We start from the raw sequence: 15000 nt of genomic DNA, 5'->3' as shown, positions 1-15000 counted from the left end.
AAAGGCTCCGTCCTCATATGGTGTTTAACTCGTCAATCTTGTCGGCAACTGCCACTTTCATGAAAAGATGTTATTTACCTTGTCTTTAGCAGAGCTTTCGACAATGTGCCACACCAGAGACTACTAAATAAGATCAAAGCACATGGCATAGGAGGAAAAGTGTTAGAATGGATTAGAGCTTGGATTAGTAACAGAAAACAGCGGGTCACCATAAATGGAGTAAAATCTAGGTGGGGCAATGTTACTAGTGGGGTCCCCTAAGGCTCGGTTTTGGGTCCCTTGTTGTTCATTATGTACATAAACGACTTAAACGATGGGATAAATAGTGATGTTAATAAGTTTGCGGACGACACTAAAGTAGGACGCCTAATTTGATCAGGAGACGAGGCAGAGATTCTGCAGGATGATCTTAACAAATTGTTCACATAGTCGGTGAAATAGCAAATGAACTTCAATATCTCTAAGTGTAGCGCTTTTAGAGAAAACAGAGTGCGAGAGAGACTTGGGAGTTCTAGTGAGTCGAGACCTTAAAACCAGGAAACAGTTCATTAGCGCCAGGAATAAAGCTAACAGAGCATTAGGTTTCATTGCTAGGACGGTAACGAATAGAAATGCAGAGGTAATTAACAAACTCTATCTAGCGATACACTCTCTGGATACACTGTCTGGAAAGACGCAGAGTGCGGGGTGATCTAATGTAGATGTTCAAGTGGATTAAAGGCTTTAACAAAGGTGATGCAAACAAGGTCATCATATTAAAACAACAGGGCAGGACTCACAGTAATGGTTATAAACTGGACAAATTTAGATTTAAAAAGGAAATAGGCAAGAATTGGTTTACTAATAGGGTGGTCGATAGATGGAATAAACCTAGTAACCGTGTAGTAAACACTGAAACTATCAGTTGTTTTAAGAAACGATTAGACAACTTTATGGATGGGGATGACAGATGGTGATGGATACGGAGCTACCTAGTGTAGGCCTTGTGGTCTTTTGCAGTCTCCTTCATTCTTATGTTCTTATAGTAGCGTTTCTTGTAGTAGGACTATGTCTACCCGTTATTCCTACAATGTTGCAAGAAGAGATGCAATTTTTGGGTGGGTGCCCCCTGCATTCCATTGTAATATACTCAACATTTCATTAACATTTCTATGAGGGTTGATTCCGAGTCCTGGTCTTGTTGAGAGGACAGTTGGTTGTGTTGCTACTGTACCGTGAATTCCGCCTGAAGGTTGCTGCTGGTTGCTGATACAGAGGAGGAAATTTCCCTAAATACTGGTCTGTTTTCTTGGTTTCTCCTTTTGCTGCCCGTTGTGTGGTGTGGCCCCTGTCTTTCTCTAGCGGGTTGTTCTGTGCTGGTAGATTGTTCTTCATGACCTGGGTGACAATGGTCTCCATCACATGCTCGTCCAAGGGAGCATTCAGTGCCGCAGCTAGTTGTGTTGCCAGGTCCTTCAGAAGATTCCTGAAGACTGTTACTTCTAAGGTGACTGTCTGTTTTTCTTGAAACTGTTGGTTACTTTGGGAAACACTTCTCAATCCCTTGTGTGAACAGGACCGGTTCCGGGCCTGTCGCTGTTGTATAACCTTCTGGGTAGCGCGCTTTTCCTTTTTCAGAGTTTTCGGGGACTCCGTGGGTGGTTGGTGCTGTGATTGCATGGTCTGCTGTGTTGGAGGTTGTGGCTTCCTCTTTGAAGTACTTGTGTAACCATAACGAAACACCACATATTGGAACAACACCTATGGAAAACTACACCGCAGCATACATACGAACAAACATACACACACACCCCTAACTTCTTCCTTCACGTGACCAAACCATGAAATTCCCCTGATTCCTAAGAACACCTTTTACTCATACACACTATATTACGTAATTTAGATTAATAACCATAATAATTAAATAACCAGAAATAACTATACATTCTTATAATGACAATTATTGTAAAATAAAATAATATCCAAAACCTGTATCACCAAAATAAAATGTAAACTGCTTATAACCTGCAATTCCCCAAAATGCCCCTATCAGCATTTTTTGGTGCATTCCACCAGGAGAGAAAGGAGCTGACAGTCTTTAGGTGGAAAGCAGACTGGGAAGGTCCGCAGTTTTAATCTAGGATAATAGATTTTTATTTATTTATTTATTTATTTATTTACTTTTTATTAAGAGGTCTTGTGGTCTTTGATCTATCCACCTAAGGATGATACAACTTGAAGTCCTAGTCTGGGAGGAGCTGAGCTGTTCTTTGTGTGTAGTTTGCCATCCTCTGTTTGTCCCTGAAGCTGCTGGTGGTGGGGGAGATGTTTGCGTAATAGTCGACCTATCCAGTTGTTTTTGCTTGTGGCAGGGCATGTATCTTCTCTAACCTTGCTGGGTATCTTGGGTTCCAGGCGTGGTGCATTTGTTTGCAATTTGGGCAGCAGGGTTTTAGAGGCTGATTTTGCTTATGTTTCGCAATTCATTATTTCGTCTCGTATAGTTTGCCGCATACTGCGCAGGTCGCCTTGAACCTGCAGCGTCCCTGGTGATGGCCAAACTTCTGATATGCGTAGCAACGTAGGAGCTCTGGGTACTATTTCCTGGCGGATTAGGAGCCCCCACGTCCCCAGCGTTAGCCTGTCTGGAAGGGGTCCTTGAAAGGTGATGGGTATGAAGGTGGTGGATCTTTTCTGTCTGTCCAAGGTCCTCTCTGCCGTCTTGACGTTCTGTAGTTCTTGTACTGATTCCCTTGATTGGTTTTGGACAGAATCTAACAGGAGATCGTCGAAGTATGCTCAGTGCTGTGTCATCCAAAGGCATGGTTGTCCACTGGGCTTCCTAAGTTTGTCCAGGTTTTTATGGTCAGGTTCGGCTGTCTCCTTTTTAATGTTCTAACGGTCTGATACGGGGTTTCCTTTTGTGGTATGATTTTGAATTTGGGCTAGACATTGGGGGCTGTGCTTGTTCCGGGTCCTCTCATCGTTGAGGTTGAAGCTTTCATTTCATTGGGAGGTAGTACATTCACGGGAGCTTTTACTTCCGATTTCTTCTCCTTGTCAACTGAATCTTTTAAAGGTGATTCTGAAGGGGTTTCCTGACGAGTTAATTTTCCTTTGTTTGTCGCGTTTTGTGGGTCTTCCTGGTCGTCTCTATCTGAGTCGGCAAAAATGCTTCTCTTCTTCTTAAGGGCATACGAAGCCATAGCTTGGAGCACGCGCAGGCCTCATTTCACCTCACTGAGTTGGTACAGGCCTTTATCCCTACTATGATTGGGTGAGGTGGCAAATAGTGTATGTTTCTAACATACTCTTTTTGCCTGGACTCTACATGTATATAAAAAAATCCCTAGTCTCCTCTCATCATCCGTCTCCCACACAATGGAAAGTGAGAAACCCCTGGTGGAACAAAATTCTGTCAGTTGCGGCAAGCCGCTGTTTTTTAAGGCCGATGTTGGGTCGCCTCACCCCTGGCTCCCCCCCTTGTTCTACCCAATTTTGTATTTTTTTTATTACATGCAAGAGAGCTCAGTGGTAGCATTCTTATCTCCCACAACAGGATGAGAGATGCAGTAGAAGCATATTTTCTCTTTTTCGCTGCGTTGTAAGGACGTCATAAATATGGACCATGGAACCCATTCGTTTCGAGACCTAACCTTTAACAGGTTAAACTTGACTGACGTTACTATAGATAAAATCTAGTAAAAGTATCACAGAATTTTAGGGTTGACCCAGTGATAATATATTCGCCTCTCATGATTTTATTCTGGCCAATACCATGAGATTTTATTTACCTGGGAGAAAATTCATTTTAGTAAAGGTTCCATGAATTCAATGTTGTGCTATATTAAAACCCTAGTGAATCAACTTCATAGCGCTAGACTTATTACTACCTCCTGTTCTGAGCTGAATACAATCATATAACATCACCCGATGTGTAATTGGAAGAGATATAAATAATACCAAGTTGAGGAAGCAACTCTTTGAGAAAAAATATATTTTTCTCTGCTTGTTAGAGCGAGAGAGGGAGTTTGCAGGAATGAAATCGTATGATTAAGTGACGTTTAAAAGAGCAGTGAATCTTGTGAGTGGTGCGGTGAAAGGGTGAAAACATTAAACACGTTCTGCGCGATTGCCCATACTCACCCGATTTAACAGCTACTCGTCTGTTTAACATAAACCAAAGTTGGAGTGATTGGCTATCTGGTGAGATCCACTATCAATATGACGTCATGTTGCCCGTTTCTCTCCTAAGTGAACTGACCTACTCTTATTCAGACATTGCTTATAATTTCTAGTATTACTAAACTAAAAGTAGGTGCATTTGAATTTACTGTGTAAAACTTTTTGTATCGTGTCAGGTATACGAATATGTTGTAGATATGTACAGTAACAACAGGATTTTTGTACTTAAATAGTTAAGAATTAAAATTGAAGATTCAGTGTCAGGAAGTCGTACTTTTGCCTATTGTGCTCCGACTTCCAGGGAGTTCGACCCGTAATTCGGCATAGATGGACTAGAAATCTGGGTCACGATAGAAAAAAGTCGTTACTACGAGGCTACAATATTTGCAAAGGAAATGAAGAACTGTATTCATGTATAAGAGAAAGTCTGCGTGTAGGATCATCTGCTGTGTCGAGATAACGAACAACTAGTTTTCCCTCATGAATTCATTATCTAGTGAGGGCTAGGTGATGAATGCAAGAGAGGAAAGGCATACAAAGGCAGTGGGAGCTGCTTGAGGGAACTAGGAAATATAACTGAACTACAGAGCTTGTGAAAGGACAAAGATGCGGATGGAATTAGGAAAAAAAAAAAGTAGGACAGAATAATCTGAGGTGATTTTGTTTTGTTTCATGAAATGGATAAAAGTAGATGTCCTTGAAGGATTCATAAGTCTGAGGTATCGAGAATGAGATCAAAGGATCAATGAAAGAAAAGGTGGATAGATGATGGTGAATGAAGCTTTAAAGGACCGTGGTCAGGATGGTGAATAGACTTAAATGCGATTGGGTGACAGAATGAGGTGTAGAGGATTAGGTTACTGTTACATTCTCTTCCATATGAGGGGCGCGCCAAGAATGAATGGATAGTACTACCAATGAAGAAAAGTGTCGTCTTTTTTTTATTTTTTTTTTATTTTTGTCTGTATAGGTAGAAGTGAATGAGGTGAGTGAGATGAAAGTGAAAGATGTGGTTTGTGAAAAATGGTATATAAGTTTAAGAAATACTATACGGTGTCGCCTTTTATGTTAAATGTACAACACAAGCACACAACATACAAAAGGTTATCTATTGGCTAATAAGAATTTGCAAAATAGGACATGAATAGTCAAAACCGTGGTCAACATGTCAAAAAACTACTTGTAAGCTTACTTCCCCAATCCTCTTTCTCTTGCAACCGGCGTCACCACGCCCCAAAAGTCTGTTGGGTTACACATTTTCACACGTTTAAGGTTCGTTATTCCCAATAAAAAGGAAAGCTAATCTATCTTACACAGTGTCCCCTTTACTAAGACAAGGATATCACGGGGCTGAAATAAAACAAGTTGGCAGCAGTCAAAATGGCAAGAAAAAAGTTTTTATCATCTCGTTCCGTAAGGAGACCGAAAGAAAATGCCGGACGTTTTGGAGATTAGCTCCCGGTTGATTAGAATAGTCACAATTAAGAAAATGCCTTTGAAATATATTAAAAAAAGCATCTCAACTCCTACACACCGATAACATTGCAACTTATGCCAGAATATGTTATCTAATTTAAAGAAGGTCCCATATCATTCGCATTCTGTTTGCTGGTCGTAGAAAACCCATTCTAATGCTGATTACAAGAATATAATCTTATCATCACTGCCTATGAGGCGACTGTATTTAAATGCAGCCCTTCCATCTCAAATGTCAGACTCGGCTTACTATTTGTGAGTGCAGGTAGTGTTTCCTTATTCGTAACTGTTGGAACATACATACACACACGAACACACACACACACACACACACACACACACACACACACACACACACACACACACACACACACACACACACACACACGATTCGTGACGCAGTCGGTAGAGTTCCCAGCTGCCACTGCGGCGGTCCGGGTTCGAATTCCGCCAAAGCTGAAATAATTTCAGTTTAATAATAATGAATAATAATAATAATAACAATGAATTTTTAGACCAAGAAATTGAAACCATTTATGACATTGGTAATAAATTGAAATATCTAAAACACTTAATTGACGTAGCTTAAAACACAGCAAAGAATTTTTTTTTATAATCGTACTCATAATCAGCAATTTAGTTTTAAGAATATTTCAACCCTCCCTTTTCATCAAAATTTTGTTAGTTTAACTCGTACTTTTGATAAATTTGGTGTCCAAATTGTCTTTAGAAATAACAACATTGTTAAAAACAGGTTGATCAAAAATTCACCTGCTTGTGATGAAGGCTGTGTTTATAGCATCACTTGCAAAAATTGTAACTTTAATTATATTAGACAAACAGGCAAGGATTTATAATTGAGAATAATCCAACATAAATATAACATCAGAACAGGGCAAGTTTCAAGTGGATTGTTTTTACATTTAAGGGATTTTAAACATTGCACAGATTGGGATAACACAAAGAAAATTGTCTTAAGTAAGAACATTAAGGAGAGGAATACCATAGAATCATGTTATATAAAAGCTTCATTTGAGGACAACATGAATATGAGTATGGAAATGTGTAAATTAGATAACTTTATAACATACAAAATTGTTGACAGTAGCCGACTCAAACGTCCGGTAATACCGAGAGAGTGAGGGTACAATGGAACTGTCCTAATTCCGCCCTAGTGTGCTTCTTTTGTATATATATTGTCACTGTTTCCTTACTCTGTACCTTTGAAAATGTCTTAAATAGACGAAAACGTTCGGTCACCTTTCATTTTATTTTCCAAGTGGTTTTATTACACATTTTGTGAATCACATGTTTTTGTGATTTATTCGCATATATATGTATATATATATATATATATATGTGTATATATATATATATATATATATGTGTGTGTGTGTGTGTGTGTATATTTATATGTAGTGTATATATTTATATATATATATATATATATATATATATATATATGTGTGTGTGTATATTTATATGTACTGTATATATGTATATATATATATATATATATATATATATCAAATAGAAAATATATACGTTTCAATACACACACACACGCACACACACACACACACACACACACACACACACACACACACACACACACACACACACACACACACACACACACACACACACACACACACACACACACACACACACACACACACACACACACACACACACACACACACACACACACACACACACACACACACACACACACATACACACACACACACACACACACACACACACACACACACACACACACACACACACACACACACCACACACACCACACACACACACACACACACACATATATATATATATATATATATATATATATATATATATATATATATATATCAATTGAAGACAGTGATTGGTCCAAGCATGCCATCCCTAATTTTGTTATAAATTTATCTGATAAACCTTTAAATAGTGCAACAACATGTGCTTTAGGATATGGTCTTAGTTTCGCAGCAACTCAACACGAAATAGACTATGTTAACGTGGCCAAAGGTTTTTGCAATTTAGAAAAAATTGGTGATGTCTCTACTCAAAATATCAACATCAGCAACGGTTTTGCATATGCTTCTTTATCAGCAAATGGTATTCCAAATTATCCTAAAAGTTTTTTTTTAAGTCTTACCGTGAGTTAAAAAGAGATGAACAGTTACAGATTACTAGAGCTGATAAAAGCAATTGCATTGTCATTTTTAACAAATTAAATTACATTGAAAAAATGGGAACATTATTGGGAGATTGTGAAACATATACAAAACTTACTAAAAACACGCTTGAATCTGTAAATAGTGAGTTTAATCGTAATATTAAAAATATTCTGAAAGGGCATGAACATCTGATAAAACATTTTTCTTCTTTGTCCCCTTCCTTGCCTTACATGTATGGATTGATTAAAACCCATAAACCTGGTTATCCAGTTAGACCCATCATCAGTTCCACAGGATCCGTCACTTACAATTTATCCAAATGGCTTGTTACTATTTTGATTCCTTTAGTGGGTACAATATCTTCTTCCCACGTCACAAATAATGTTGATTTAATTAATCATTTGAATAATCTAGAAATTCTTTATGATTTTAATCTAGTTAGTTTTGATATAACTTCGCTCTTCACCCGTGTTCCCGTAATTGACTGATTGGTATATCTTGAAGATGAATCATTATCAAAACATGACTTGCCACTTCCAGTTAAAACCATAATTGAGCTCATTAATTTGTGTATTTTAAATTGTAAATTTGTTTTTAATGGTGAATTCTATGTACAAAAATTTGGTATGGCTATGGAAAACCCTCTGTCCCCAGTACTTAGTAACTTGTACATGGAATTCTTTGAAATGAAACTACTAACTAGGATTCTTCCCCAACAAGTTGTGTGGAAAAGATATGTTGATGATATTTTGTGTCTTTGACCAGTTAAGCGTAACTTAAATTTATTCCTTGAAAAACTAAATGGTATGGTCCCTTCAATCAAATTCACTTTTGAAATAGAAATAGAGAATAAATTACCATTTTTGGATATTTCAATTCATCAAAATGGTAGACAATTTAGATATAACGTTTATAGAAAACCAACTAATGTCGCATCATATGTCCACTTTTACTCGGCTCATCATCAGAAGACAAAACTTTGTCTTTAGTTCTATGTTTCTTACATACATACATATATATATATATATATATATATATATATATATATATATATATATATATATATATATATATATATAAATAATTAAAAGTGATGGCTTGTTGTGCACTAATTATTTTCTTAAAGGTATTTTCCATATACCTTATTATAGATTTGTTTTCCTTAGAAAGGAAATTTATGGCTTGACTGTATGTAGTCATATTAGCTAGATCGCGATTTCGGGTTCAAGACCCTTCTTCAGTAGTTATAGGGATGTTCTATCTTGTTAGGATAAGGATAAATCCGATGAGTCTTATTAAAGTACTAAGTTTTATACTAGATTTTTTTTACTTGCTAATCAATTTAGGGAAGGTCACCTAGTATTTCGGGCAGTGATGAAATGTCACGTGCACTAGGAGAGCCTCCGGGTTCGTGTTGTGGCTGAATGTGGCATGCTTATGGTTATGGCGTTTTGTCTCGCACTGGCGTTTGTGGTGTTATGTCTCATGTTTGGATTTACAACGGTTTGTCTCATGCTTGGGAGGGCTCTAAGGTCCCCTGCTTGTATATTTAGATTTGGGCTTAACTCTTTAATATACAACTCATCTAGAATTGGGAGGCGTCTATCGTCATTACGTAAATCCAAAATCTCAGTGTTTTCCTCTAGGGTCTCTCTTGATAGTGTTATGCCATGGGCTTCTCTTAAGCGATTTTTAGGGGCTCCAGATGTCAGTTGGTATGAGAGGCGACGGGATAACCTTATTGTCGTCATGCCAATATAGGTGGATGGGAGAGCTTCACAGTTCCCTCGTGTACATGTGAACCTTTAGATGACATATGATTTCTGAAGTTCCCCTCCCTCTTGTTGGGGGCTGTTTCTAATAAGGAGTGGCTAAGGATTACAAAGGCGGAGCATGCCGACAGGAGACCTTTTGATCCATATCTAGGTCGGATGCGAAAAAAATCATAATAATAAATTAATAAATAAAAACTATAATAATGTAAATAGCAAATAAAATACATAAGTAAGTGCATAGGTATAGTTAGATAATAAACAAACAGGTAAATAGTAAATGATAATGAATTGACATATAACTAATAATAAATGAAAATCAAAACAGACAAATGATAACAAAACAAAAACAAATAATATGAAATGAATTATAATCATTACAGCATCTTGCTTAGGTGTTTATCTAAATGATTTTTAAAGCTTCGAACTGAACTACATTGCACTACCTGTGCAGGAAGTTTATTCCATTCATTAACTACACGGTTGGCGAAGTTGTTTCTACCTACTTCCAAATTGAATCTATTTCCGGACAGTTTGAGACCATTGTTTCTTGTCTGATTCTCATTCAATGTAAAAATTTTGTCACTTTTGATGTTGTCAATTCCCTTTAGAATTTTAAAGACCTGTATCAAGTCACCTCTGAGTCTATACTTTTTTTTTAGGGAAAACAGGTTCATATCTTTTAGTCCATTTTCGTATGATTTATTTTTGATATTTGGAATCAGTTTTTTGGCTCGCCGTTGTATTTTTTCCAGTTTTCCTAGTTTTATAATAAATCACTAGGTTGAGTATTTTCTTTGGATTGACTAGTTTAATGTTTCTTTTTATAATTTGTTTCATTGTAGGTTCATCTTTTTTATAGGCTGACGAAAAAGTGGATTTATAATAGATGTTAATTTTCTCTTTATTCTGATTATTATTGTTGTTTTTATGCCAGCCGTTCATTATTTTCTTCATTTGGTGATTTATCTCTTTTTCACTGAAGCCGTTATTAATCAGTACTTGAGTAGAACGTTCTATTTCATTATGCACTTGTTTCCATGTGCTACAGTGAGTTAATGCTCTTCGGATATAGGTACTGATGGTGGAGTCCTTATATCTTTGAGGGCACTCACTAGAACCATTAAGACAGTGTCCAGGGTTTGTGGGTTTTGTGTATACTGTTGTATCAAAAGAATGTTCATTTTGTTTTACTGGGAGGTCGAGGAAGGGTAAAGCTCCGTCAACGTTATCTTCCATAGTGAAAGTGAGCTGAGATGTCTCTTGTGGTAGGTGGCGGAATTTTTCAGCTTCGTTGTTGTTCTTGGTCTTAAGGGAGATATCGTCAATGTATCTACAATAAATATCTGGCTTTTCTTTTTTTCTGAATATTTCTTCTTCTACGCAGCACATGAAGAAGTTTGCCATTAATACTCCTAGGGGGGATCCCATTGCAACTCCATCAATTTGACAATATTTGTTCCCGCGGGGGCAGGAGAATGGGACCTCTATAGTACAGCATTCAAGCAGTTTCCGTAGTATAAATTCTGGAACATCTAATGTAGGTGTGGTGTCATCGTAGTATACTTTGTTGCTGATGTAATTAATTATGCGATCTACGGAACTATTAGTGTATAACCCTTCCACATCAAGAGAAGCGATTCTACCTTTAGCGAAGTTTATTTTGATAATATCTAGGATATCGGATGTGGATTGTAGACTGTAGGTGGTGGGAGTGTGTAGGGAGTTAGAACGGAGCACAGTTTCTTAGCGAATTTGTACGTTGGTGCAGGGATTTGAGATCTCTCTCAAATCCCTGCACCAACGCACAAACGTGGTTTTGCTTTAATTTGTCTCTAGTGGCAGTCACATTATTTTTCATAACAAGAGACGAAGTTCTAGGATTGCGGTAATAAATAATTAGATTCAGTTTATCCTCTTGTTTTTTGGGCTTACAGGTCTTATATATCATGTTTTTCAGTACTTTTTCATCTGCTTTATAAGCAGGTGACATTGTGTTTTGGTAAAAGATGTTTGATTTATTCAGCTTATTATCTACCTTGATAGTGTTGCTATTGGCTTTTTCCATATTAATTTTAATTTCTTTGTCAATGTCTGTCATTGTGAATCCGTTATTAGTTAGAATTTGCTATACTCTATTTAGTTCTTGGCGGAGAAGGAGCCAATTGGATGAATTCTAACTAATAACGGATTCACAATGACAGACATTGACATAGAGATTAAAATCAATATGGAAAAAGCCAATAGCAACAATATCAAGGTAGATTATAAGCTGAATAAATTAAACATCTTTTACCAAAACACAATGTCCCCTACTTATAAAACAGAAGAAAAAGTACTGAAAGACATAATATACAAGAACTGTAAGCCCAAAAAACAAGAGGATAAACTGGATCTAATTATTCATTACCACAACCCTATAACTTTGTCTCTTGTTATGAAAAATAATATGACTGCCACTATAGATAAATTAAAACAAAACCACGTTGTGTATAAGTACTCAGCAATCTTAACAAAGACGGTGTGCTATACAACGGAGAGTACATAGGCCACACAACGCAAACATTATCACAAAGGCTGACATTTCACATGCAAAACGGTGCTATAAAAAATCACATCACAAAAACACATAACACTACCATATCGCGAGACCAACTAAACAAAAACACAGTCATAAATTCAAAGACCAACGACAAAAGAAAACTGAAATGTCTGGAGGCAGCTTTTATAAGAAACCATATGCCAAACATGTGTGGACATTTGGATTTTTCAGGGCACCCCCTCGTCATGAACTACCATCTTTCCTAGTATTCCATCTTTTGTATTTTTTGTATTTCTAAGCATGTATGTAGCTTTAGAAATAGAAATTACCAGAAGATTCCTAAGGTCTAGGCAAAACGTCGTAATGTTATAGTTTTCATATCCACAATGGACTCGATCGGAAATATTATTCATCATTTACCAAGTTCTAAGAAGAGAATAATTAGAAAAAAATGAAAATGTTAAGAAAAAGATCACGAACGCTGAGTATGCTGTGATATTCAATAGAAAATGTCTCGATGAAAACCTGGTCCCTAGATTCACTAATATATGCATCTGTATATATATATATATATATATATATATATATATATATATATATGTATATATACATACATATATATATATATACATATATATGTATCGCTGGGAACCATTCAGTGTAGATGTATATATATATATATATATATATAAATATGCATATATGAATATATATATTTGTATATAAACATATATATGTATATATATACATAAATATATATATATATATATATATATATATATATATATATATATACATATATATGTTTTGCAGTAATTCACAAGGCACACGTATATATATGTATATATATACATATATATATACATGATGGAGAACATACACACAGAGGAAGGCTCGGAACCCTAAACACTCTAACGTTTCGTTTGCGTAGAACTTCTTCAGAGAGTGTGCGGAAAACTGTAATTGAAGTTTATGTACTAAACTTAATTATCTTTTCGGATACTTGGGAAAGGTCGTTTTGCTGGTGTGTTCTAGAATTAAAATACTAGTTTGTTTAGCTAAATTGATAAACCCTCCTCGATGGTTCGATGAATTCTTAGTTGAAATATATGCTGATTCTACAATTCCTCTAGTGAATTTATCAAAACCTTTATGTAGCACTTCAGCTCCTCTCCAGTTTGGTAAATAATCGAAATTTTTCCGCATGAACTACTAAAGAATTAGATGCCCTATGTGCTTTTATGTCGTTTTTATGTTCATAAATTATTTTATCTAATCCCCTTGATGACTCGCCATAATATTTTGTATACGACACTGTTTTCGGAATTGGTTCTCTTTTCGGAAGTCTTTATCAAATCACCTATCCTCTTATTAGTTATTTTGGCTATGTTTATACCTGTTTTTGTTAAATATTTGTCTATTATTGGTGACGTTTCTGAGTCAGGTACTGATACAAAATTGGTAGTATTTTTATCATTTCTCTCTTTCTTTCCACGATTATAAATATTTATTGCTTTTCTCTTCGTTCTCCTCAACATTTCCTCTGGGTATCCAAGTTTGTCAAAGGTTTTCATAATATAATAAAATTTGTCCTCTAGGTATTCTTTGCTACAGATTCGTATTGCCTTGAGAAAAAGGCCTATTACTATACCAGGGCACTACGAATCTGTAGTAAAGAATACCTAGGCTTAGACAAAGACATAATAATCACCAATGCAGATAAAGGAGGTGGTATTGTGATCCTATCAAAAGAGGACTATATCAGTAAAATGTTGGAGCTCTTCGATGACGACAATACTCATCACAAAAAACATATAGGTTTCGCAACGAGTGAAGAAGATAAATTCAAAATACATGCCAGGAAAATTCTTAATAAAACTGAAAATGGAAAGGAATTAATGGGATTTCTGGAGGAAGACCCCAATCCTCCCAAGATGGGCGGTATACAAATAATTCACAAACCTAACGCTCCAAAGCAACCCATAACTTCAGGGGTTGGCAGTGCACCCTACAGACTAGCGAAATGTCTAGCCAAACCGTTATTACAGACAATGGGGTCGATCAGTAATACACATTTGAAAAATTCTAACGATCTTTTGACAAGATTAAAGGATTTAGATTTCACGGGGAAAAAATTAGTAAGCTATGATCTTAAAGCTTCATTTACAAATGTTTCCACTGATGGTGCGTTAGAGGCAGTAAAGATAGTAATAAAAGATATGAACGATGCTGACCTACCCGTAAGAAAACAAGATTAAATAGAATTGATAGATTTATGCGTAAATTTCGGTGCGTTTACTTTTAATGGTGACGAGTATGAACAACACAGAGGTCTCGCTATAGGTAGTCCTTTAAGTGCAGTGATGGCCTCTCTATATATGGAGTTATTGGAAAAAGAAAACTTTATCAGAATTAATGGTAGGGGATCACACTGGTTTAGATATGTAGACGACGTCCTCGCTATCATCCCCGAAAACACCATTGTAAATAATAAAGTGAGATTACTTAACGCGGTCAACAGCGATATTCAGTTCACCGTAGAAGAGGAACAAAATGGACAATTGCCCTTCCACGATACATTAATACAACGAGTAGGAAAAACTGTGACTTTCTCAGTATACAGAAAGGAAACAAAGAGGATTTAATACATTACTTCTCCGCACATGATGATAGGACAAAGAGTGGTATAGTAATAGGTTTTTTTCTCAGGGCACTACGAATATGTAGCAAAGAATACCTAGAAGACGAATTTTATTATATTATGAAAACCTATGACAAACTTGGATACCCAGAGGAGAACGAAGAGATAAGCAATGAATATTTATAATCGTGGAAAGAAAGAGAGAAATGATAAAAA

The 15000-nt window shown here is 36.3% G+C and overlaps 1 protein-coding gene across 1 annotated transcript in view; it reads left to right on the top strand.

The window, feature by feature from the left end:
- Window positions 1-5878: 5878 nt before the first annotated feature.
- The window catches only part of LOC143032913 (methyl farnesoate epoxidase-like), a 108964-nt gene continuing 99842 nt past the window's right edge, over window positions 5879-15000 (top strand). Inside the window, exon 1 of the mRNA XM_076198174.1 lies at window positions 5879-5895. The gene's annotated coding sequence lies outside the window, so the exon portion shown is untranslated. The remainder of the gene's footprint in view (window positions 5896-15000) is intronic.

This window comes from Oratosquilla oratoria, chromosome 14 (assembly GCF_046742065.1).
Source record: "Oratosquilla oratoria isolate Oo_2021 chromosome 14, ASM4674206v1, whole genome shotgun sequence".
Taxonomy (NCBI): Eukaryota; Metazoa; Arthropoda; class Malacostraca; order Stomatopoda; family Squillidae; genus Oratosquilla; species Oratosquilla oratoria.
Note: the sequence above shows the minus strand (reverse complement) of the source record. Positions and strands in the feature narration are given on the sequence as shown.